The sequence below is a fragment of the Parasteatoda tepidariorum genome, chromosome 2 (genome assembly GCF_982258835.1).
Source record: "Parasteatoda tepidariorum strain Cologne lab strain chromosome 2, Ptep-v5.0, whole genome shotgun sequence".
In the NCBI taxonomy this organism is placed as follows: Eukaryota; Metazoa; Arthropoda; class Arachnida; order Araneae; family Theridiidae; genus Parasteatoda; species Parasteatoda tepidariorum.
In genome coordinates, this window is record NC_141756.1 from 129,199,239 (window position 1) to 129,226,142 (window position 26,904).

Here is a 26,904-nt window from a genome sequence, read left to right on the forward strand (position 1 = left end):
CCATAAATGTGGCAGAAAAGGGTTGCTGCCTTGCCAGTTTTAACCGGTTTCTACCAGAGGTTTTAACCACCTCGGCAGAAACTTGCCAACCTTGATGAGGCCTGGGCCCACAATTAAAAACACAAATCGATGGCGGGCTGCAACTTTATCAAAATTTTATGTAGGACTCTTTTTATGTTTGAAGGAACATTAAATATTGCTAACAGATTTTTACCAAGTAGTACAAAACAAAAGTATTGAATTACGAATTAAAATAAGAAGTAGATTTTTAAAAATATTTAATTGCAAATTAAAGAATTCGGGCTACAATAACTTTAATGTGCACCCATGTATTAAACAATTAATGTGCAATGGTCAAGATATAATGGTTAAGATATAAAACTTTAGGAAGGTTGGTATTAAAACTTACATGGAAGCACACAAAATGTTCAATGAGAAAATTGAGGTTTTTCTTCTGCAACCACCAAAGAATAGATATTTACATTTAAAATTTACAAATGTGTGTAAATATTTTCGTCCAAAATGAGTGGTTTCAAAAAATTAAATCAGAAAGTTTCTGATACACACATGCTAAATTATGTTCACAAAATACAAAAATGAAATAAAAAAGAGCAACATACAAGATTATTTCTGTATTTGAATAAATATTTTCTTGGATGCAAAACCTGAGAAAATTTTATTTTTGTTGCTCCGTTGGGATGTTAAATTTCACAGAAACAAAGAAATTAGGTTTTTATTAACGAGAAAAATATTTTAAACCCACACAGATTTTTTACGAAAATTGTCCGCAAAAAAATGACAACAAATATATTTTAGTTCACGGGCCACAATAAAAGGCATCGCGGGACCACCACTTGGTAACCACTGGTCTAGACCCTTATTAATATTTGGACTTAACTTATATTTTAAAATTTAAAACTTCTGAAAATCTGTGTTGTTCATACAAGAATTAAGTAGTTTTCACAGCATCCCGATTTTAAACTATTACATTCTGACAAGCTGGAAAAAATATTCCACAAAATGGTAACTCACTTAAAATAAATAGCAATGCAATTTTTAATTTTGAAATCTATTTAATTTAATTTTTTTTTTTTTAAAATTAGAAACCCATTCACTTCATTGTTCATGCAAGTAAGACATATAATGATTTATTCAAATTTTGTGCTACCATTGATTTTCATAAAAGAAAAAAAAATTAAGACTATATTTTTCAGATTTAAATGATGCAGTTTGATACATTTTTGTTCCTGGATTAGGAAAAATTTGTATGAAATGAATTCTCTTTTTAAAATGTATTTCTCGCGTAGACGAAATGTAATCGCAACTAATGAAATCCTGTGTTGTATTGAATTCTGACTTGTGTTTTATTGTTCTTGTAAATTTGACTGATTATTCATCACATTTTATGAACTTATTTTTGTAATAAAGACACTATTGTTATTAGAATTTACCTTTTTATTGTGAGTTCTTTCCTTTGAGCATTCTTAGTCAATCATAAATATGACTGTTTGACTCATTTAATATGTATTAAAGATTTCGGCTGTAAAAAAATTCTTGAGTTGCGATAGCGTCACTGTGAAAAACTGGGATTTCCCTCGAAGCTGCTTCAGCTTGTTTGTGAAGTCTGTGCGCGATACTCATCATGGTCGCGAAATTATAGATCTACCACTACAAAAATATAATTCCAATTCATAAGACGTGTTAACTCGATTCTATGCTGGGGTACCTTTTCATAGATGATCGATATCTACTAATCCCGACATTGATGACCTGGACGTGGTGTGAGCATGCCTACCTTAACGGAAACGCCTACTACGATTTGAGCACGCGTGTCTTGATGATAACGCTCACTTCGATCTGAACGCTCTTACTTCGATGGATGATCCACATCGAACAGTTGAACTAAGACATTATCCACCTCCTCGCGCTGTTGCTACTCAGTCTCGATCGCCAACGTGCAATGTATACATTCGACTGCTAAAGGCAACACAGGAGCGACCACGACCGTGAACTTAATACAGCTCTCACGATCAGTACTCAAAAGTATGGTGATCTTAATACAGCTCTCCCGGCTTCTCACAAAAACAGCAATGAATCCACTGGTGGTATCCGTTCATCGAATTCTTTCACGGATATAATTCTGGTGGGGGAGTACTGTGGTGTATCTACCATTACAAAAATATAATTCATATTCACTAGTGTATAAGACATGTTAACTCGATTCTATGGAGGAGACCTTTCGGGGCCTTTTCATAGATGAAGGTTGACAGGGTCGATAAATACATCCCCACAGATCCTTAACCCCCACCCTTCTAATTCTCGTTGTAGGTATACTTGTTTTTTTCTTCTTTCAAAGTTCCTCTTTTTGAATACTTTTCAATCCGCCTGACTGTTTCGAAAACCGCAATGTTTGCAAGATATATTTTTCTTAAAGAGTAAAGAAACCACACACAGAAATGAAATCATCTGCTATGTATAAGTGGTGGATAAAGTCACTGAAACGCGATAAAAGATGCTAAAGCATAATTAGCCAACTGTTTGGGATGATTATTCTATTTACGACTTCTTCCTGTCCCCAGAAAAAAAAATTTCAAGCCCATATGCTGCTTGCGAAAAATATTTTAGTGAAAAAATAACTTCATCATTAGATTAAAATTGTGATGACATCGTAATTAGAATACAAGATTTTTTAAAAGAATGTTATCAGAGCTATGATGGCTCAGGGCAGAGGTTCTCAAACTGTGGTACGCGTACCCCCAGGGGTACGAGTTCTTATGCGAAATATCTCGCAACAAACGAAAATTTTATTTAAAAACAAAACTAGCCATAAAAGTTTACGATTACGTATTTTTCTATTGGCTATTTTTTGCAGAGTTATTAATATTTAGTACAACCAGTTGTGATTTTTAACTTTAGTGCAATTTTTTTTACTGTAAAAAATTCAATCACTTTTAAATGAGTGGTACACAACGTTACGAAAAATTTAGAAAGGGTACACCAAAGTCTTAAGTTTGGGAAACACTGGCTCAGGGGATAGAGTACTGACTCAGGGGGATAAAAACATTCACCAATCATTACATTTTTGGTAAGGTATTGACATTAGGCTCTATAAATAAACAATTTAGATTCAATTCACGGCATTGTAGTTCATTTAAAGTCTGATAAATAAACAATGTAGATTCAATTCACGGCATTGTAGTTCATTTAAAGTCTGAAAACTTTTTAGAAATGAGTCACAACTGATTCACATATGACACAGACTGGGAGAGAAATGTCTAAGCCAGTGATTTTCAACCTTTTTTTGTGTGGCTGCACACTTTTAACGATTTCGAAATTTGACGGCACAAAATGAAAAAAAATTAGTTTAAAAGTTGTTTACTTACCTATAATACACCGTGTTAAATAGTTTGTGATAATAATTTTGAATGTGAAATAAACTAATGTGTACTGAAAAAGCACGTTTATTTAGGGATCTTTCGACCCATTTTTTGTAAGTGAGTAACAGTTATTTATTTTTTTGCTAGTTATTAATTGGTAGCTTATTTTTTGTTAGTTATCCTTTGTTGATTTGTTTTAATAACTATTTATTGCATAGCTTACTTTAATAATTTTATATATATATATATATATATAAGGTATATATATATATATATATATATATATATATATATATATATATAAGGTATATATATATATATATATATATATATATATATATATATATATATATATATATATATATATATAAGGTATATATATATATATATATATATATATATATATAGGGTGATTCTAAAAAGATGGGCAAAATTTTAGGAAGTGATAGTACACACCCAAGAAAACAATTTTCATCAAAGAATGCATAGTCGAAAACAAACCGCTAGAGGGCGTCAAAGTTTATGTTCTTATATGAGGCAAAAACACACAAAGAACGATGAATTTAAGTTATAAAAGCAAATTTAATGGCATGTGATTACAATAAGTGTTCAAAACAGTGGCCGGTAGTGACTATGCACGCAGTACAACGGCGAAGAAAAGAAAGGCGAACATTCTGAAAGACACCAGGCATATCACGAACTTTCCCTGCAGCGACCGAACGCTTGGCAGCTTGGGATGCAGAAAATCCTCAGCGGCCATGTCGTATGATTATGCGGCATGTAAAAAGGATACCTGGAGTGCCTTATTGGCTCTTGGCATTTCCGGCAAAATTAAATTCCGAGTGCACTTTAGCATCCAAATAGAGTCTCGGTGCTGCAGTCTAATGTGGCAGAAACTAGACGTCTAAATTAACATGACCAACGGTATCTCACCCATTGCGGTGGTCCTGAAAGAGTGGAGAACACACTAGGTCTGCTCATCGGCAAGACCGATTGTGCAGTTCATTGGAAATAAAAAATATCCTTCCACAATGCTGAGAGATTAAATGACTGATCAGTTAAACAGCATCAGAAAAATATCAAATATACTAGAATACCGGGAATCAACATTCTCCAATACAAAATTATTCTGTACACATTGTTGACCCCTTAATAAGTGTATAATTACTTCCTCTGGTAGGGCAGGAAATTCGCAGTCTTTATTATGTATTACAACATGGCCATACATGTCCCCTTAATATATATCCATAACCACGAATTATATTACCGGGTGTACCAAACAAGGGAAATAATTATAGGGTGTTGTAACACTGTGGCTTTATAGGTTACTATGTATGTTTTTATAATAGCTTCAAAATGAGGAAGTCAATATTCTGCAAGTGAAATAACAATAAATATTTACCCATGGTATTCAAATTTAACCACGAAGTATATTACCGGGTACCCTACCAGAAGAAATAATTATTGGCTTATTATGGGGGGCCACAATGTATGTACGCGGGTTTCCATTGCGTCTTTTTGTTTCTGGATCGTGCTCATCTCCAGTTAATCACGGTGTTCAGAAACTCGGGATCAGTGTTGGTGGTGTGTCCTGTGCAACGTCAAAACGGAGGTCCGGCGACACGAATTTCACAGCCACTCGGTTCATGTTCAAATCTCCACGCAGAATTTTTACTTACTCTAACCTCTCCCCCACTGTCAAACGATGATCTTCCAAATTTCGCAACCTCTCAGCATTAGCTGCACTCCGAGCAGCCAATACGCTGCTTACTCTCCGCTGATGTGCGGCCACCTTTGAATCGGTTGAACCACTCCTTAATTTGTGTTACTTCTCCAAACACCTGCTGAATCTCACGAATTGTTTAACTTTGAGAATCACCCAAGCTGCAATCAATGCAAGAACTTGATGTTTGCTCAATTCGTTCAGTCATCTTGCGAGAAAACTATATCCGACGAACAGAAAACTATATCCGCCTGACTGGAGGTCCGACGACCACCAGTCAGCGACTTATTCACGCATGTGCATTCCTCCTTCCATCGTGCCTTAGAATCACTACTTTGAGCTGGAAAAATTACTTTTTAGACAGGCCTCGTCTGTTTATTTTGAAGTTTATGGCATATCTCAGCCTTTTTCTAAACAAATAGAACAAGTAGTATATTCGATCACAAGAACATAATGTTTATATTTGAAGTATAAATGCATCAACCCTCGAGTATCCGAAATTTTTGTTATTTATTTGAATACTTTATTAAACTAAGTCAGTGTTTCCCAAACTTATGACTTTTGTGCACCCTTTCTAAATTTTTCGCAACGCTGTGTACTACTCATAAAAAAATGATGTATTTTTTTAAAAATATGTTTATTTTTCTTTTTTGGTACAAAGTTGTGTTTGGTTGTGTTGGTACAAAGTTTATTTGCATCAGTGAGAAGGATGATATTGTTTTTGCAGTGTTAACAGTTATAGGGATAAAAATTATATTTTATAAAAATAATCAAAATAAATAGAACTTATTACAAACTTTTACTTTAAAAAAATTGCACAAAAGTTAAAAATCACAACTAGCTGATAACACCATTCATTATTAACTGTTAACTCTAAAAAAACAGCCAATAGAAAAATACGTCATCGTAAATTTTCATAGCTAGCTTTGTTTTTAAATAAAAATGTTTTGAAAATTCCGATTGTTGCAAGATATTTCGCATAAGTACCCCCGCTAAACTGTTCCCGTACCACACTTTGGGAAGCACTGGTCTACGTTGACGTCATAATTAACTAATTAAATTAAAATAGTAGTGGCCGAATACTCTATTAACCTGAAGCGGGCAATGAAGCATTTTATTCCAACTCTTGATTATCATTTTCAATAGTGTGCTGATGTCTTGTATTTCTAAATAATAAATATTTGATCATTTCCAAAGCGAATAAAGGTTTTGTTTGTATCAGGGTTAATTGATCATGATTTAATACAAATGATTTTTTTAAAAAAATCATTGATTTAAATGAACTGATTTTAATGTATATGTTACCGGCAAAGTACGAAACGCCAGGAAAAGTATGAAATGTGAGAAGTATTACATACTTTCCCTAGGCTTTGTATATAATGCGTAGGTATTCTATAGAATGCCTAATCATTTTATATAATGCCTAGGTATTCTATAGAATGCCAAATGCTATTTAGGCAAAGTATGAAATAAACGTCCTGATGAGGTTATTTATGTAAATGATGTGCATGTTACTGTGAATGACCGAAATCGGTGGCTGTTGACTTTCACCGGTGAATGTTGACAATCACATAGTCGCTTTGGTGAATGTCCGAATCATATTAATTTATCCGATTTGATATTAATTTATTCGTGGATATAATTACATTTATTCGATATTTTAATACTTACTGACGATAGATTAGAAGAAATATCAGTGTTTGGAGTATCGGCCAAATGTATACCAGGCAATTAACCATAAAAAAACATCAGTGTAGGGTATACCGGGCAAATGCATACCGGGGAGTGGCACTTGACCCTAAGAAAAACATCAGTGTTCGATATACCGGGCAATGGCACTTAACTAGACCTAGTAAATGTCCGAAATATATACAAGGCCTAGTTAAGTGCCACTGCCCGGTATACGTTTGTCCGGTATATCCTACACTGATGTTTTTTTAAGGTCAAATGCCATTGCCTGGTATACATTTTCCCGATACTCCAAACACTGATATTTCTTCTAATCTATCGTCAGTAAGTATTAAAATATCGAATAAATTCAATTATATCCACGAATAAATTAATATAAAATAGGATGACGTTTTGAATTTGTCATTTTTGAATGACATTTTGACGAATCGGAGATGTATTTTTATACTTTGCCGGTTTCTCATTTGGCATACTATAGAATGCCTAGGCAATGTGTGAAATATAAATCATTTCATACTTAGCCGGTAACATATATATTGATTTAAAAAGTTAAGAAACAATGTTTTAAATTTTCGATATTTTTATTATTTCTTTTCTTAGTTTTAAAATTTATTTTAAATAAATTGCTGCATTAGTTTTACAATTTTATTATTGCTGCATTAATTAATTTTAGCTAACGAAATTATTTTCTTTCTTGGTATGCGTTGAATTCCAACGCATTTTGACATTACATTTTTAAACATCTTTTGATTCTTGAGATTGAAAGTAACAGATTAAAGTAAACATTTAAGTATTTTGTTTCTCATAATATGTTTACAGTATCTTTGACATTATCAGATTTTCTATAAAGAAATTTTGTATAAAAAATGTTATATAAAAAAAATTTCAATGAGTACATAGATTTTAAATTTTTTTTTAGCTTAACTTATCTATTTTGATATAGGATTAAAAATGAATATTTTAATACAAAAATATATAGATTAAATATTGATTCATTTTTTGATGAATGACTACATTTATAAACACAATCTGTTGCATTTATTTTGTCATTTCAAGAATCAAGAGGGAAAAAAAGTCACAATTTTAAATTAAAATTATTGTTTTGTAATTGAAACTTTTTTTTAATAGTTAAAGCATACTTTAAATTCTCCATTTCATCTAGTCTTTAAATTTCAATCAGGCATTTGTTTCAAAATAGTTGCTATGCATTCAAAGCTATATACTATAATGAAAAAATGTGTATAAGGAAGTTACAGCTTCTAAAATATTCTTATAATACTAGTGGGCTGCGCCCCCTGCTTGCTAATGCTCGCCAACCCCCGAAAATTGCTACGCAATCTTATATGGTTTGCTTCGCAAACCAAGCTCGCTTCGCTCGCTACTGACTTAGGTGCATTACAAATTAAGAAAATTCTAAGAACTCAAAACAATCATTCAAATCCATATAACAACTTTTTTTTTTTTTTTAAATTATATCTTTTTAGTAAATACTAAGTCATTAAAATAAATTTGAATTCAAATAAATAACATGCAATTCGTTAAACCTATTAGAAATGTGCTATAGTATAATTCGTGATATGAATCAAAAATCGTCAAATAAATTCATAATATATAAATTCATGAAAAAAAAAAGCGCTGTCGATAAAATAGTAAAATAGAGATCTATCGACAAAGACTACTCACTTCTGCCTAACTTAATAGTATGAGATTGCCGCAGCTGATATTGTGAATTTCGGAAGAGATCACATTTGGTGAGAATACTCTCTCTGGTTATTTCAGTTTCCGTTTTTAAAAGCGCTATATGTTGAGCCACCTCAGCTAGATTTGGCATGTGACATTTTTAGCGGCAATCATTGTCCGATTTTCTAGCGTTGCAAATCGGGGAGTTGTAATGAGGCTTTTTTTTGTCGCAGTGTAAGAGAAATATATATATGTAGATGATTTTTTTTAAAAAAATCATTGATTTAAATCAACTGATTTTTAAAAAATTAAAAAACAGTGTCTTAAATTTTCGATATTTTTATTATTTTCTTTTCTTAGTTTTAAAATTTATTTTAAATAAATTGCTCTATTAGTTTTATAATTTTATTATTGCTGCATTAATTAATTTTTGCTAACGAAATTACTTTCTTTCTTGGTATGTGCTAAATAACACATTTGAAACCACATTTTCAAAAATCTTTTGATTCTTGAGATTGAAAGTACAGATTTAAGTAAACATTTTAGTATTTTTTTTCTCATAATATGTTTACAGTATCTTTGACATTATCAGATTTTCTATAAAGAAATTTTTTATAAAGAAATCTTTTTATATAAATTTTTTTTTTAATGAGTACATAGATTTTTTAGCTTAACCTATATATTTTAATAGAGGATGAAACGTGAATATTTTGTAATAATTGATGAATGACTACATTTATAAACAAAATCTGTTACATTTATTTTGTCATTTTAAAGATCAAAAGAAAAAAAAATCACAATTTTAAATTAAAATTATTGTTTTGTAATTGAAACTTTTTTTTGATAGTTAAAGCATTCTTAAAATTCTCTATTTAGTTTAATCTATAAATTTCAATCATGCATTTGTTTCAAAACGGTTGCTATGCATTACAGCTTCTAAAATATTCTTATAATATAGTTTCAGCAGCGACATCTGTTGAGGAACATTACAAATAATTTGGCAAGAGTAAATACGTTTCCTAGACAGATCTCTTTAAATCGTCAATCATCTTACTATTTTATTTTATTTTATAACCGTCGTTGAACAGCCGACCCAGTTTTATGGGTTTACAACTACTTATATTCAACTCCAGCAGCCTAGTCATTTTGAACTCAATCCAGAAGACAAGGGAACTCCCGGATCGAGTATTGGGAGAAATTTTGCCTTCGTGGAGGACTTATCTGATGGAGTTAATCCTCATTTGCGTTACACGGAGAGGAAGGCCTCGAGAACCTCCCACGGTTAACCTGACGGCAAGGGGACTCTAACCATTACCTCCTACATCAGAAAGCCTCCACACGGTTTTGGGTCTGCGTAGACTATTTAAAACGTGAACCAGTTGTGCGCATGAACCCAAATACTAATTTAAGAGTGACTAAGAGAAATTTATTATAGATATTTGAGAAACGAATCTGTAGTGGTAGACAAGTAAATAAGATAAACCAATCATATTCACAAAAAATGAACAAATTTTTAGACATACATTTGCTACCACTTTTTTATTTTTTACTAGATTTTGTATTAAAGGGCTCTTTTTGCAAACTGGTTTACCGTCATAGTGGTCTAATCGGACTACCTATAAAAAAAACCGTGTGGAGGCTTTCAGCTGCAGGAGGTTAAATCGTTACTTTTTTCTAAAACTCGGTAAGCTTTCTAGAAAAAAAAATTAAATTAAAAAAAAAATACTTATGTTTTTGCGGAAAATGATTTTCTCGCATGACTTCAGCATTAGCCATTGTTACAAATAAAACTGTAGACTGTTCTGTTTCAACTTATACTGCACATTCAATTACTTTTTACTAGCTCAAAGATCACAAAGCTATCTGAAACCCCGTGTTTGCTTTTTATGTTTGTGCTTTTAAAACGCTTTTCTATAGAGTAAAACAATTGTAAATCAATGGTAATTTAAATAAATAAAAATCTATATATATATATATTTCTCTTACACGGCACCAAAAAAAAGCCTCATTACAACTCCCCGAATGGCAACGTTAGAAAATTGACCAATGATTGCTGCTAAAAATGTCACATGGCAAATGTCACATGAGGTGGTTCAACATATAGCTCTTTTAAAAACGGAAACAATAACCAGAGTGAGCATTATCCGGTTGTTCAATTCAGATTCATGCCCTAAAAACATGATAATATTTAATTTAAGCTGGCTCAACATATAGCGCTTTTAAAAATGGAAACAATAACCAGAGTGAGCATTATCAGGTTGTTCAATTCAGATTCATGCCCTAAAAACATGATAATATTTAATTTAAACTGGCTCAACATATAGCGCTTTTAAAAACGGAAACAATAACCAGAATGAGCATTATCCGGTTGTTCAATTCAGATTCATGCCCTAAAAACATGATAATATTTAATTTAAACTGGCTCAACATATAGCGCTTTTAAAATCGGAAACAATAACCAGAGTGAGCATTATCCGGTTGTTCAATTCAGATTCATGCCCTAAAAACATGATAATATTTAATTAAAATTAACTATTGTTATTAATTATTGTTACTTAAATTAAATTATTTTCGTTAAATATTTAATATAAATATATATTAATATTATAATATATTAATATACGTTAATAATGATAAAAAGTATTACATTTGTTGTTATTAAACGATAGAATTCACTAAAAGTATATAAATATGTAATAAATAAAATAATTTTGTGATAAAAATGATAAATGAGGTTTATCTATTGTCAATACATTGATCATTCTCATTTACACCTGAAAAAAATAGCCAAAAAACACAATTTTTGTAACTGGGCTGGGCTACCCGACGCATTTTGAAAAGAGCTGAAAAACATGTTTTTTTAAATTTCTGTTTTTTTAAGTTTAACTATTCTTTTTTTGGTTTATTCTTTTTGCATTATTTAATTAGATGATAAAACAATAGAAACATACAAAAATGTTGATTATTACTCAGTATTATACAGAAATATAAGCAATACTCCTTAAGTGAGCGGGGCTACCCGACTCTCCCCTTTATGTTTATAAAAGTACGTTTTTGTGTCTGATTTCTAACTGTTACTGTGAAGTAAGTTAGCACTAATTATTTGAAGTCACACCCTGGAACCATTAAGATTGACACTTAGTTCTTGAAAACCCGATAATAAGAACGGAAGTTATGCGGGGGGATTTCTTTTTATTTTTTATTTTGTGCACTGTACACACAGGTGTAGGGCTCCTGTAGAAAAATCAAGATAAACAAAATTCTTTTAGTTGCAGTAAATGTACATAAACTCTAGCAGGAATTTACTTCTTTAAAATACCATTTTGTCATTCGGAGATTTGGTAGGGTATAGAGAATATACCATAAAGTGGTATAATTCCCCTCATAATAGTGGTATATAATTCATTAAGTATTGAAATTTCAAAAAAAAAAAAAGTTTATTAAATGAGTCCTTTTTATTCGCAGAATTTATATTTGAAGCACATTCCTACTTAACAGGAAATCAAATCTGGAATTGAAACGTAAAAATTAGAAACTAATAGTATACAAAAGAAAATATAAAATCCTGTAATTAAAATTTCATGTTAGATGCATTAATTTCATGTTATATGCATTAATTAATTAATTAATTTCATGTTATATGCATTTTTCGACTAGTTAAAATTGTTCAAATTTCAACTGGTCCTCTGTACAACATGACAATTTTCAAACGCTGCATGACAACTACAAAAGTAGGATTTATCTCCAATCTAACCGCAATTTTGATTATTTTCCGGTCTAAATAAAACAGGAGAAACAGAACTAAGATGCAAAAAATATGAAAATAAACAATTCATGTAAATTTTAAAATTCACGTTTGTTCAGGGAACTAGAAATGAGAAGAAAAAAATTTGTCACACATAACAAAAAACGTATGAGAAAAATTTCACTATTTTTCGTTTCGGTGACATAAATTAACTTTTTTTCTTCTCGTTTTTGTTGTTGTTGTTAATTTACGTCGCACTAGAGCTGCACAATGGGCTATTGGCGACGGTCTGGGAAACATCCTGGAGGATGATCTGAAGACATGCCACCACAACTTTGATCCTCTGCGGAGGGGGTGGCACCCCCGCTTCGGTAACCAGACTACCAGAGCGCGAAGTCGAGCACTTTACGGTAGCACAGTTTAACGAGGACCAATACCGCCCACCCTCGGTCCCTACGCAGACTGATCCAAGTGGTCACCCACCCGCACACTGACCGCAGCCAGTGATGCTTGACTTCGGTGATCTGCTGGGAACCGTGTCTTAACGATCAGTCCACTGCGGGACAAACGGTATTGAGAATAAAATGAGATGTTTATAAACAACTCACTTCGATAATAGTCCGAAAGTAGGGGGCCGGGATAGCCTGGTCGGTAGAGCGCTGGGCCCGAGAGGTCATGGGTTCGATCCGGCCGAAGACTCCCCGTGTAGTAAATGGTGACTGATGCACGTTAAATCTGTCGAGTCACAAAGTCCTCCATGTTCCCATAGCAAATCGTTTCCTCTGGGGGTACTGATCCAGGAGTTTTTCTTGTCTTCTGGATTGGGTTCAAAATTACAAGGTTACGGAGTTAAACATTAGTAGTCGTGAACTCATGAAATTGGGTCGGCTGTTCAACGACGGTTATAAAATAAAATAAAATAGTCCGAAAATCAATTTGTTAGTTATATCGTAATTATTTGAGTAATTATTTTATTATTGCAAAAAAATATTAATTCAATTAAAGCTAAGCCCATTGTGCAGCTCTAGTGCGACGTAAATTAACAACAACAACAATCAATTAAAGCTAATCATTATTACAAAATATAAGTTGTTGTTGTTAATTTGCGTCGCACTAAAGCTGCGCGATGGGCTATTGGCGGCGGTCTGGCAAACACCCCTGAGGATGATCCGAAGACATGTCATCACAATTTTGATCCTCTGCAGAGGGGATGGCACCCCCGCTTCGGTAGTCCGATGACCTGCACGCGAAGTCAAACACTTTACGGTAGAACAGTTTAACGAGGATCAATACCGCACACCCTCGGTCCCTATGCAGACTGATCCAATTGGTCACCCACCCGCCCACTGACCGTAGTCAGTGATGCTTGACTTCGGTAATCTGCTGGGAACCGTGTCTTAATGATCAGTCCACTGCGGGACACAAAATATAAGTAATTAATTAAGTACGTAACTAATTTATGTTAATTGCTTATATACATTTTCCATTGTCGATACTGGGAAAAAGTAGTTTGTTAGTTATTTATTGAAATTTTAAATTCAAATTATTTTTATCTCTTGTGTTAATTTACTGTTGTAGTAGCTCCTGAACTAACAAATATTCGAGTTCAGTGATTGCCAGATCATATATTGGATCGTGTATAATATAGATCTGTCGAGAATTTGATCAAAAAATTTGAACATAGCACTATTTAGAGCGAAATTTTTTATCTGGGCATTTCCGAATAACTAATACTCTGTTTAACCGAAAATAATTTTTTCTATTCTCAAATGGAAACTTTGTGAAAAACATGGCCGTCACTGGGTTTAATTTTGAACAGGGACGAAATTAAATTACACAGTGACAATAGTTCTAAATTTCAGGCATAAGAAAAAGTCATAATAAATACCAGCAAAAAGATTATTTTTTCCGTTTCTTGCTTTAAACTTTGATTAATTTAAATCGATAGTAATTCTTGAAAAATTTTCTTTATTTATTTGAAATATTCTTTTATTTAGGCTTTTAGAGATTCGTAATTATTGAGGGGGACTAATACCTACCCCGCCAACGACAAGCATGAGTTGTTAATATTGCATTTATGTAATAATTACTGTTATGTATAATTTTTATCAAAGACATTTAGCTGCCGTTCTTTAGATTTTCACTGTTTATTCCATTAATGTCCGACTACAAAAACTGAAATGATGGTGAAAATGGGTTTTAGGAAAAAGTGGTAGAGAAAGAAATCTACCAGGAAAAAAATCTTGATGACAAAAGCAGGAATAAATAAAATTTGAATGAGAAATTAAAAATAAAAGAACGAGACATTTTATGGAACATCAGAAAGTTGTTAATTTTGAAGAGAATAGTTTTTGGTTTGAATTTCAGGTTCATACTAACCCTTTACGGGTATTTTAATTTAAGTTTGCTTAGTTTATGAGTGGTTATCGAATAATTGTGTTTTTATAAAAAAGAATTGTTTCTCTTTAATGTAGCTTGATTCGTTACAGTATGCCGATTGGATATTTCCTTTTGTATCCTACCACTCTGGATGTAAAAATGTATTGTTCTATTGTTCTTTGACTTCAAATTTAGATGTAAATAATTTTATTACATCATATGTGTTACTGTGTTACATTTTTATCATATCATAGTTACATTTTTATCATATCATATTATGTATCACAATATTATTATATCATATTTTTTTATTAGACAATAATGTCTTGTTTCTTCATAATAAATTATAGTAAAGCTTCACTTCTGCTATCACTTTTTACTTTTTTAAAAAATGTACCGTCCTTCAGAGCACAAACGAGTCAATTTATAGTGTTTTTTTTCCCTTCAATTTAAACTTTTGAATTCTTCTTTATGAATTCGGAGCAATTTTTAAATGTAATAAAAATTACGTTAATTAATTGCGCAGTACCTACGATGTTAAATATAATATATTTAATTTCCTTGCATTTATAAAACAAACATTTGCAAAATATTTAAACCTTATTTATAAATTTCTCTGCTTGAAAACAAAGAATATTAAATTGAAGCAGTCAATCTTTTAGTTGTTCAACTTTGAATTAAATTTTTTTAAACTAAATTTAAAAAGTGCCTTCATATTTCATCTTCAAAATTCTGTCCATGTAGTTTTTCTAGAAAAAATTTGAAGAGGGAAAAGGTTGATAACTAAGTCCTATATTTCACGCGACGATAAATGATATAATACTGATGATGAAGGATGACGCAACTCCAAGGAGAAAATTTCAACAAAAAAGCGATAATGCTTAAATTCTGGGTACCATGTTCTCCCGCCTAAACCGTTCTTCGCCAACGACGGCTATGCGCGCGCAGGAATAAACCAGCAATCTAGTTACATGGAGGTTTTTGGCGAAAACAAATAGGGTTAGGGATTTTTTAATCGCCAACGCATGCTTATTGAGTTTTCAAGCAAACGTTTTCAACTTTTGAGTTTAATCCGTCGTCTTCCGACCAATACAATTCTTTTGATATTTTACGAACCTAGAGTGACTTAAAACCTTTTCGATGCTGGAAGTCTTTGAGTTTTGGCTTTGGCATTGCTTACAAGAATATTTGGCGATTATTTTGTGAGTGTTTTGTATATTGGCGTATTTGAATGATATAACACATGGGTCGCAGCATGCTGTCTTATTTATTTATATTATACATGGTGGAATGTTTTATTGCCGGACGGAAGAAATATAACACTCGAGTCAAGCCGGTCAACAAGTTCTGCTTGTGACCAAGTTTTTTTTAGTCCATTTAATAATTTTTTAATCTGAAATTCTTAATCTTCTTGCTTTCCGGTCTTAAAATTTTATTTTTGAATTTTAATAAATCACTATTTATTCCCAGAAACTTCTTTGGAAAACACGGAATGGTATCTTTTTTTCTTTTTCTTCTTTTGTTTACATTTATACACTTTAAAACTGCATTTGTTGTTTAATTCTGTCAAATAATATTTCTGTACGTTTCTATGTGTGTTTATTATATGTGTTTATTTCATTGCATTCCCAAGAATTCATTCAGCTCTGAGTTAACAAAAATACTTCCATTTTATTGTTATTACTTTTTTAAAAATCAGTCAAAAATTCTTAATTTGTTTTCCAGTCTAAGTAATTTTTAGTTAGGAACCTTGTCTAACAGGAAAATTATAAAATTAAAAATTGTCAAGTGCATTACTTTACCCTTTAAAGATTTAAGTTCTCAAATTAAATATTTTTTGGTATTTATTTAAAATAAGTTTAAATTGTCAGAACTTGTTTCCAATAATGGATTGATATGGTTGTTAATTAGGTAATGTTTTGCTTATTGCTAAGCATGATATATCAAAAGATATCCTTTTGTTATATTTCTACATTCTATAAGAACTCTGTAAGAAACTGGACAAAGTGGACGAAAATAAAAATGTTGAGCAGTATGTATTGAAAGAATAGCTAAAATTGAAACTAAATTTAATATAGTATCTAAAAGTTTTTTTTAAAAATCTAAACAGCATATTATTTCAGAGTTTTTTAGAGTAATCATACTTAACAATTGGTATGCTATTTGTGTGTTTTGATATGAGTCTATTCAATATATGTTGTTTTAGTAGTGCTTATATTATATAAATTATTTAGTAATAAAAGGAAATTTTATTAGGTTATTTTAACAGTTCATTATGTTATTATGATTATAGGTTTTACTATATTGTAAACTAAACTCGGTGGTGCAATAGCCTAAGGACGACTAAGGCCTATTGTGCCCATCCCAATTTTTCTTGAGCTTTGGTGCAGGAACAGATGTTCGGGTTGGGTGGTCAGGCAAACAGGGAGCTACTAATGTTTAGTTCACTATAGTATTCATTTTGTGGACCTAGAATGTAAAGCCACAAAATGTAGACCAGAATTTTATGTTCAACTGATTCCTTTCGTTGGACAATGACAATATTTAGTATGCGTCATTCAAATATTTATATTCTTACATTTTCTAATTAATTACTTACTTACCTCACTTCGCTGCTGACAAATTTATTTACAAAATACTGAGTACAAAAATCAAACTAAAGAGGTTGTAATGAAAGGACGAAATTGAAAAGTAATAATTTTAATATCAAGTCTGCTGAATGAATGGGAAGAGGGAAGTTGTTTTTGAGCTGAAACACTTTTGAAATGTCTGACTCTGGAGTCTGTACAGGAGTCTGTGTCTGTCTGGAGTCTGTGTCTGTCTGGAGTCTGTGGAGTTTGTCTACAGTATGAACTGCTGCTATGGAAATAAGAATAGCGCATTTCAGGGAGGGTAGCTTCTCTTCACTCTTCCGTGCCCTAAACAATGACCTCACACTCCTATTTGAAATAGTTATACCTCGTCACCATAGTCACCGCAACAGTTCAGGCGAATGGCTAGGGGAGTTCTTAATTTCGACAAACTATACATAATACAGTGTTTGGAGTTTACTGTCATGGGGTAAAAGAGCATAATTTTGTGACAAAATATACATATAGATGTTATCCCATATTTAAATGTATTTTAGTCTTTTTCTAAGCATATTTAAATGAATAACAGTTAATTGATATTGCAGGCTCTTTTTCATCAATTTATTGTGTTGGTACTTTTAACAACAATTAAAGAATCTCTAAGCCAACTGAGCCAAAACAAAGATGAATTGTTGAACTGGTGTTTGAATGGCCAAAATCACAAAAGAATACCAGGAAAAGAATACTCATTACATGACCAAGTACAATATTTCCTTCCATTTTCATTATTTTTTATAATTTGAATAAAATATGTTTTGACTTCTACAAAAGTTTTAATAATGCAAACCTTTTATTTCCTCATTTTTTTTTCTTTTAAAATGACAGAACACCTGCCTTTTTTAATGAAATTGAGACTGGCAAGACACAAATTCTGCCTTTTTTGTTCACAACTCTTTTTTGAAACGGATTCTGGGTTCGTTAGAGATTTATATACAAGATTATTTAAAGAATTTCATTACATTAATTATAAATAATTTTGTATTATTTCTAAATTCGCACACTAAATGTAGCCAGGTTTTATATATATATATATATATATTATGACAAAATTCCATTTTTATTAATTTAAACTGTTTGTCTATGTTGTGATGTAGTTGATCATTTGTCACCATTATTTTATAGAAAGAATATTTTATTTATGCCCTAGCTAGTATCATGTAGAAATGGAGGACCCCATACATCTCTGAATGAGCATACCTTTTTTTCAATGGATTTAAATTTCTGACACCGAAAATATAAGGGTATAGGGGCTGTGATCAATATGGTCCTAATAGTTTACGAGAGGTAGTTATTTTTTATTCATTTTGCCATGTTTCGCAAAATTTTTGAGCGAATTGAAAAATTCAAGAGAACTCTATGCAAAAAAAAACTTTTAGTAAATATTTATTATTTACCTAATAATTGTTGAAAAACTTTTGAATATAAAATTTTTTACATTAAGTATCTAATTTCACATGACAAAATTGAAGCAAAATCTGTTGGATAGTTCTTGAGTCATCGAGTTTTAAATATCTGATTTTATTTTACAACTTTATAATTGTGCGCAAAGACTTTTCAACTCGTTAAAAAAGTTATGGCAAACTCTGCAAAAATTCACATTAAGGGGTCAAAGCTTTGGATCGCACTCCATACCAAATGATTAGGACCCCAGATTGCCCCTATATTTTCAGGGACAGAAATCTGAATCCATTGAAAAAAGGTATGTTTATTCAGAGAAAGTATGTTTTTATGCCTGATTTTGTAGCTTAAAGTATCATATAATTAAAACTAAATAATTAACATATTTGATGTCTCCTCGAACCAATAAGATCACGTTCAGAACATGAAGATCTGATCATTTGATCAAAAGTTATTTAGGGTCGTACTTCTATTTGGCGCAGTGTACATTTATATTTATTAGAAAGCTTTCCCAGTGTGGGTGATTGATAGTCTGAATACTTAGGGCTATTATCTTCCAGTTGGCTTTATGTTATTATAAGCAAAAAACATTTTGATTAGTTCATTCTATCATGATACAGATTAAATGATGCCAAATGATACTACGAAATGCTATTCAGTATCATTTGACATGATGCTGTTTCTTGAGGCTAACTCATGATAGGAAAAAATTTTCTCAATTTTCTTCTCCACTTTTCCCTATTTACACTATTACCACCACTAATTCTACCTTGATTCGTATATTTACATTACCTATTTATAGTACCTATTGAAACTGCACCAAATACCAAAGTATCAGTATTGCCTGTTACCAAAATTAATTCAACAATAATAGCATTAATCCTTCTTCTAAATAATTCGGTGTCATTTCTCCAATGATTTTGCTTTTTTAGTACTACATAGCTTGTTTTTCATTTCAGTTATATTTTGAAAATTAAATAAGCATCATTGGTGTCAATAATTTGGCAATTTTTTTAGGCTTCTCTTTAACAAATTAGTAACATTTCTCTATTAATTTTGCTTTTTAGTATATAACTTATTTTTTTTACTTCAATTAATAACTATTCAGTTTATAACAAGTTTAATTCGGAGACAGTAACAGTTTGGTGATTTTTTACGGTTCCCCTCAAAGAATAATTGTTTTCTTAATTATTTTTGGCTTAAATTACTCCTTTCATCCACTGTCCAAATTTCAGGACACTAGCATAAATGGTTCCGGAGTTAGATACTAACTCTTCATTTTATTATTTTTGGATATTTTAATTCCAATAGATTAGTTATTAGTCTGAATTTAAGTAACTTAAATGTTGAATTGACTTTATAAACTCCCTTACACTAGGCCTAAACTGTAATATTTGTTGTTTCCTTAGTGTAGCCCTTGGAAAGATCATGCCTGCTGTACAGAAACTGTCACTCAAGATATTCATGAATTGAAGTTGTATAATTTTAGTTATGATCATTGCTTCAGCCAAGTGAAGAGAAATGTCTCTTCCATGCAAGAAACACTTCATACAAGACAACTGTTTTTATGAATGCGAGCCACACATTGGATTATGGGTCGTAAATGTATGTTAAGTGAATTTTTTTATTTGTTTTACAATTTTGTTTATTATATATTTTGTTAGGATAGCTAAGCTATTTTACTGTACCCAGGTATTTATATTTTATCCATCCGAAGATATGGGATTTTTTTAAAAAAAAAGTTAACTTGAATGTTTTTTATTTTCTACTGAATTTGCAACTTGAAATTGAATTCGAATATGATGAGCAGCAGCACAAATGCTGAGGTCCTTAGGGCTAGTAGTTTAATTATTTGTTAGTACTGTGTTGCTAATTTTGAATTCTGTTTATAGGCTAATCCCAGCAAATGAGATAAAAAAAAAAACCAATAAAACAGAGTCAATAGTTCTTTTTTGTTAATTTTTCACAAGGCTGTACGTTGAAGACTTAAAAGTATGATTAATTAATTTTTTTAATAGAAAATGCATTATGACATAAGATGTATGCCACGTCTTCTAATGTTATCTCTTGAGCCAGCCGTGGTGGTTCAGGGAATAGAGCTTTTGCCTTCCAATGAGGTGAACCGATCTCGAATCACAGCCATGATTAATTTATATGAATTCCGCACTCTGCTCGCACCGACCACAGTGCTGACATCTGTATTAGAGCTCCCTTGCAGTCAGACTAACTGTAAAAGTGTCTTTGTGCTTTTCCTTTCCATTTAACACAGGTGCAGGTTTGTTTCCTTAAAAAGTCCTCCACAAATTCAAATATCTCCCAATACATGATCCAGGAGTTCATTTGTCTTCTGGTTTGGGTTCAAAATTGCAAGGCTATGGAGTAGAGCATTAGCAGTCGTAAACCCAAAAATTGGATCGGCTGTTCAATGATGGTTAAAAAATAAAAAGTTATTCCTGTTAGCATTGCATTATACAATTTTTCTGTCTATACATATAAAGCATTTTATAAATTTGTGTTGCGAAACTTTACATTATTATTTTTTTTTACTTCAAGCAACTATTAAACAATTTTTATCTACTGATTCAAGCTTACTTCATGTAACAAAAATTACATGGTTATTAATTTATTTGACTTTGATTTAAATTATTGATTTCAATATTTTAATTTGTATGATAGATACTAGGATTTTCATTCTTGATTGAAGAAGCAAAAGTTTTCTCTAACAGTTCATTTTGTGAATAAAAAACATTTTAAATTTATATACAAAAATATCAGATTGACATGTTTAGTAAATGTTTAGTTTAATATTTTTAATTTAAATGTTTAAGTTGCATCGTAATATTTTCAATTTATGAAAAGTATTCAACTGATATACAAAGTTGTTTATTTTTCAATTTTGTGTTTGTGAACTTAAACCAAAACGTGCAAAATAAGACTTTTAATTTTTTAAAATTATAAACATGTTTATACTTTTTTTGAAATTTTAATAAATTAAATGTTTGAAAATGTAAGGACAATACCAGTTTTATTTTCTACTTTGCTTTACAAATAGTTTCTCTTTAAAAACCTTATATTTTTAGTCTTTAAGGGTTTATTCATAAAAATATTCATTCTTTCAATTTAAAGATTTTATTTACAATTAAATGATTTAGAATGGTGAAATGATTCCTGCTTTATTTTTGTTTCTACATGGTTTCTTTTGGAAAGGGGAAAAAATATGATAAATTCTTAATTGATAAATAGATTTAGAGTGATTTTTTTTTTTTTAATGTTGCAAAAAGAATTCTGAACTAAATTCTGTTAATGTTTACATATTTAATTCAACTGTTGCCAAATATTCTACGAATGTCGCTAAAATCATATGCATGGGCAGTATTGTTGCGTTGAAATATGTTTGAAAGTTACAAAATATTAACTGAAAATAGTTTTTTTTTCCTTGCATCAAAATCTGTGCATTAAAAGAAATGTTGTGCTAAATTTATTCTACAGGTAAATTAGGTTTTACTTTTCAGATTTTTCAAATGGAATAACTCTTATTTTTAAACTTCTATTTTTCTGCTTATTGATCTATGTGAGAATAACAATTCTAATGTATATACATATTTCTCATATGTGGCACCATAAAATCTGGTACTTCATGTTCTCAGTATAATTTTTATCAATGAGACAATTTTTTTTGCTCTAACCTGTTATATGTTTGAAAGTTACAAAACATTAACTGAAAATAGTTTTTTTTTCCTTGCATCAAAATCTATGCATTAAAAAATATGTTGTGCTAATTTTATTCTACAGGTAAATTAGGTTTTACTTTTCAGATTTTTCAAATGGAATAACGCTTATACATATTTCTCCTATGTGACACCATAAAATCTGTTATTTCTTCATGAACTTAGTATAATTTTTATCAATGAGCAATTTTTTTTGTTCTAACGTGTTATACGTTTGAAAGTTTGGAAACATTAATTGAAAATAGTTTTTTTTTCCTTGCATCAAAATCGATGCATTAAAAAAAATGTTGTTCTAATTTTATTCTACACGTAATTTATGCTTTACTTTTCAGATTTTTCAAATGGAATAACTCTTATACATATTTCTCCTATGTGACACCATAAAATCTGGTATTTCTTCATGTACTTAGTATAATTTTTATCAATGAGCATTTTTTTTTTGTTCTAACGTGTTATACGTTTGAAAGTCTCAAAACATTAACTGAAAATAGTTTTTTTTTTCCTTGCATCAAAATCTATGCATTAAAAAATATGTTGTTCTAATTTTATTCTACAGGTACATGAGATTTTACTTTTCAGATTTTTCAAATGGAATAACTCTTATTTTTAAACTTCTATTTTTCTGCTTATTGACCTATGTGAGGATAACAATTCTAATGTATATACATATTTCTCATATGTGACACTAAAATCTGGTATTTCTTCATGTACTTAGTATAATTTTTACCAATGAGACAATTTTTTTTGCTCTAACCTGTTATATGTTTGAAAGTTACAAAATATTTACTGAAATTTTTTTTTTCCTTGCATCAAAATCTATGCATTAAAAAAATTGTTGTGCTAATTTTATTCTACAGATAAATTAGTTTTTCCTTTTCAGATTTTTCGAATGGAATAACTATTATTTTTAAACTTCTATTTTTCTGCTTATTGATCTGTGTCAGGATAACAATTCTAATGTATATACCTATTTCTCATATGTGGCACCATAAAATCTGCCCCTGAGGGGGTTTACCTTCTTTAGGTAAACACATGGAGTCACGCCCTGGGGTACTCTAGTGATGTATCTTTAGTATAATTTTTATCAATGAGACAATTTTTTTTGCTCTAACGTGTTATATGTTTGAAAGTTACAAAATATCAACTGAGAATAGTTTTTTTTTTCCTTGCATCAAAATCTATGCATTAAAAAATATGTTGTTCTAATTTTATTCTACAGGTACATGAGATTTTACTTTTCAGATTTTTCAAATGGAATAACTCTTATTTTCAAACTTCTATTTTTCTGCTTATTGATCTATGTAACGATGACAATTTTAATGTATATACATATTTCTCACATGTGGCACCATAAAATCTGTTATTTCTTCATGTACTTAGTATAATTTTTATTATTGAGACAATTTTTTTTCCTAACTTGCTATATGTTTGAAAGTTTCAAAATACAGTACAGAACCCGTTATCCGGAAATCGGAAAACCGGAACGAAATTCGATAAATTTTCCGGCCATTTAAAAAAAATTTTTTTTTTCCTCATAAGATTTTAGGATTTTTCTTTCTTTTAGGAAAGATGTTTACCTTACTATCATTTTGGAAATAATCATTAGTGAATTACTTCGTTTTTTCTTCGTTTTAAGATTATTAGTTATCCGGAATAGCGATGGTCCCGATCGTTCCGGATAATCGGTTCCCTTCTGTATTAACTGAAAATAGTTTTTTTTCCTTGCATCAAAATCTATGCGTTAAGAGAAAATGTTGTGCTAATTTTATTGTACAGGTAAATTAGGTTTTACTTTTCAGATTTTTCAAATGGAATAACTGTTATTTTTAAACTTCTATTTTTCTGCTTTTTGATCTATGTGACGATAACAATTCTAATGTATATACATATTTCTCATATGTGGCACCATAAAATCTGGTATTTCTTCATGTACTTAGTATAATTTTTATCAATGAGAAATTTTTTTTTTGCTCTAACGTGTTATATGTTTGAAAGTTACAAAATATTAACTGAAAATAGTTTTTTTTCTTGCATTAAAAAAAAATTGTGCTAATTTTATTCTACACGTAATTTAGGTTTTACTTTTCAGATTTTTCAAATGGAATAACTCTTATTTTCAAACTTTTATTTTTCTGCTTATTGATGTATGTAACGATAACAATTTTTATGTATATACATATTTCTCACATGTGGCACCATAAAATCTGGTATTTCTTCATGTACTTTGTATAATTTTTATCAATGAGACATTTTTTTTTGCTCTAACGTGTTATATGTTTGAAAGTTACAAAATATTAACTGAAAATAGTTTTTCTTTTCCTTGCATCAAAATCGATGCATTAAAAAAAAATTTGTACTAATTTTATTCTACATGTAATTTATGCTTTACTTTTCAGATTTTTCAAATGGAATAACTCTTATACATATTTCTCCTATGTGACACCATAAAATCTGGTATTTCTTCATGTACTTAGTATAATTTTTATCAATGAGCATTTTTTTTTGTTCTAACGTGTTATACGTTTGAAAGTTTCAAAACATTAACTGAAAATAACTTTTTTTTTTCCTTGCATCAAAATCGATGCATTAAAAAAAAATTTTGTTCTAATTTTATTCTACAGGTACATGAGATTTTACTTTTCAGATTTTTCAAATGGAATAACTCTTATTTTCAAACTTCTATTTTTCTGCTTATTGATGTATGTAACGATAACAATTTTAATGTATATACATATTTCTCACATGTGGCACCATAAAATCTGGTATTTCTTCATGTATGTGACGATAACAATTCTAATGTATATACATATTTCTCATATGTGGCGCCATAAAATCTGGTATTTCTTCATGTACTTAGTATAATTTTTATCAATGAGAAATTTTTTTTTTGCTCTAACGTGTTATATGTTTGAAAGTTACAAAATATTAACTGAAAATAGTTTTTTTTCCTTGCATTAAAATCTATGCATTAAAAAAAATGTTGTGCTAATTTTATTCTACAGATAAATTAGGTTTTCCTTTTCAGATTTTTCAAATGGAATAACTCTTATTTTCAAACTTTTATTTTTCTGCTTATTGATGTATGTAACGATAACAATTTTTATGTATATACATATTTCTCACATGTGGCACCATAAAATCTGGTATTTCTTCATGTACTTAGTATAATTTTTATCGATGAGACAATTTTTTTTGCTCTAACGTGTTATATGTTTGAAAGTTGCAAAATATTAACTGAAAATGGTTTTTTTTTCCTTGCATCAAAATCAATGCATTAAAAAAAAATTTTGTACTAATTTTATTCTACAGGTAAATTAGGTTTTACTTTTCAGATTTTTCAAGTGGAATAACTCTTATTTTTAAACTTCTGTTTTTCTGCTTATTGATCTATGTGATGATAACAATTCTAATGTATATACATATTTCTCATACATGGCACCATAAAATCTGCGCCTGAGGGGGTTTACCTTCTTTAGGTAAACACAGGGAGTCACGCCCCGGGGTACCCTAGTGATCTATCCTTAGTAGGATTTTTTTCAATGAGACAATTTTTTTTGCTCTTACGTGTTATATGTTTGAAAGTTACAAAATATTAACTGAAAATAGTTTTTTTTCCTTGCATTAAAAAAAAATTGTGCTAATTTTATTCTACACGTAATTTAGGTTTTACTTTTCAGATTTTTCAAATGGAATAACTCTTATTTTTAAACTTCTATTTTTCTGCTTATTGACCTATGTGAGGATAACAATTCTAATGTATATACATATTTCTCATATGTGACACTAAAATCTGGTATTTCTTCATGTACTTAGTATAATTTTTATCAATGAGACAATTTTTTTTGCTCTAACCTGTTATATGTTTGAAAGTTACAAAATATTTACTGAAATTTTTTTTTTCCTTGCATCAAAATCTATGCATTAAAAAAAATGTTGTGCTAATTTTATTCTACAGATAAATTAGGTTTTCCTTTTCAGATTTTTCAAATGGAATAACTATTATTTTTAAACTTCTATTTTTCTGCTTATTGATCTATGTGAGGATAACAATTCTAATGTATATACATATTTCTCGTATGGGGCACCATAAAATCTAGTATTTCTTCATCTCCTTAGTATAATTTTTATCAATGAGACAATTTTTTTTTGCTCTAACGTGTTATATGTTTGAAATTTTCAAAATATCAACTGAAAAGTTTTTTTTTTCTTGCATCAAAATCTATGCATTTAAAAAAAATTTTGTGCTAATTTTATTCTTCAGGTAAATTAAGTTTTGCTTTTCAGATTTTTCAAATGGAATAACTCTTATTTTTAAACTTCTATTTTTCTGCTTATTGATCTGTGTCAGGATAACAATTCTAATGTATATACCTATTTCTCATATGTGGCACCATAAAATCTGCCCCTGAGGGGGTTTACCTTCTTTAGGTAAACACATGGAGTCACGCCCTGGGGTACTCTAGTGATGTATCTTTAGTATAATTTTTATCGATGAGACAATTTTTTTTGCTCTAACGTGTTATATGTTTGAAAGTTACAAAATATCAACTGAGAA

The 26,904-nt window shown here is 30.3% G+C and overlaps 1 pseudogene across 1 annotated transcript in view; it reads left to right on the plus strand.

The window, feature by feature from the left end:
• LOC147816206 (folate receptor gamma-like) overlaps nt 1-26,904 on the plus strand; it is a 129,728-nt pseudogene that overhangs the window by 18,270 nt on the left and 84,554 nt on the right. The window contains exons 4-5 of the transcript XR_015431219.1: nt 17,769-17,924; nt 20,031-20,226. The product of XR_015431219.1 is annotated as a folate receptor gamma-like (transcript). The remainder of the gene's footprint in view (nt 1-17,768; nt 17,925-20,030; nt 20,227-26,904) is intronic.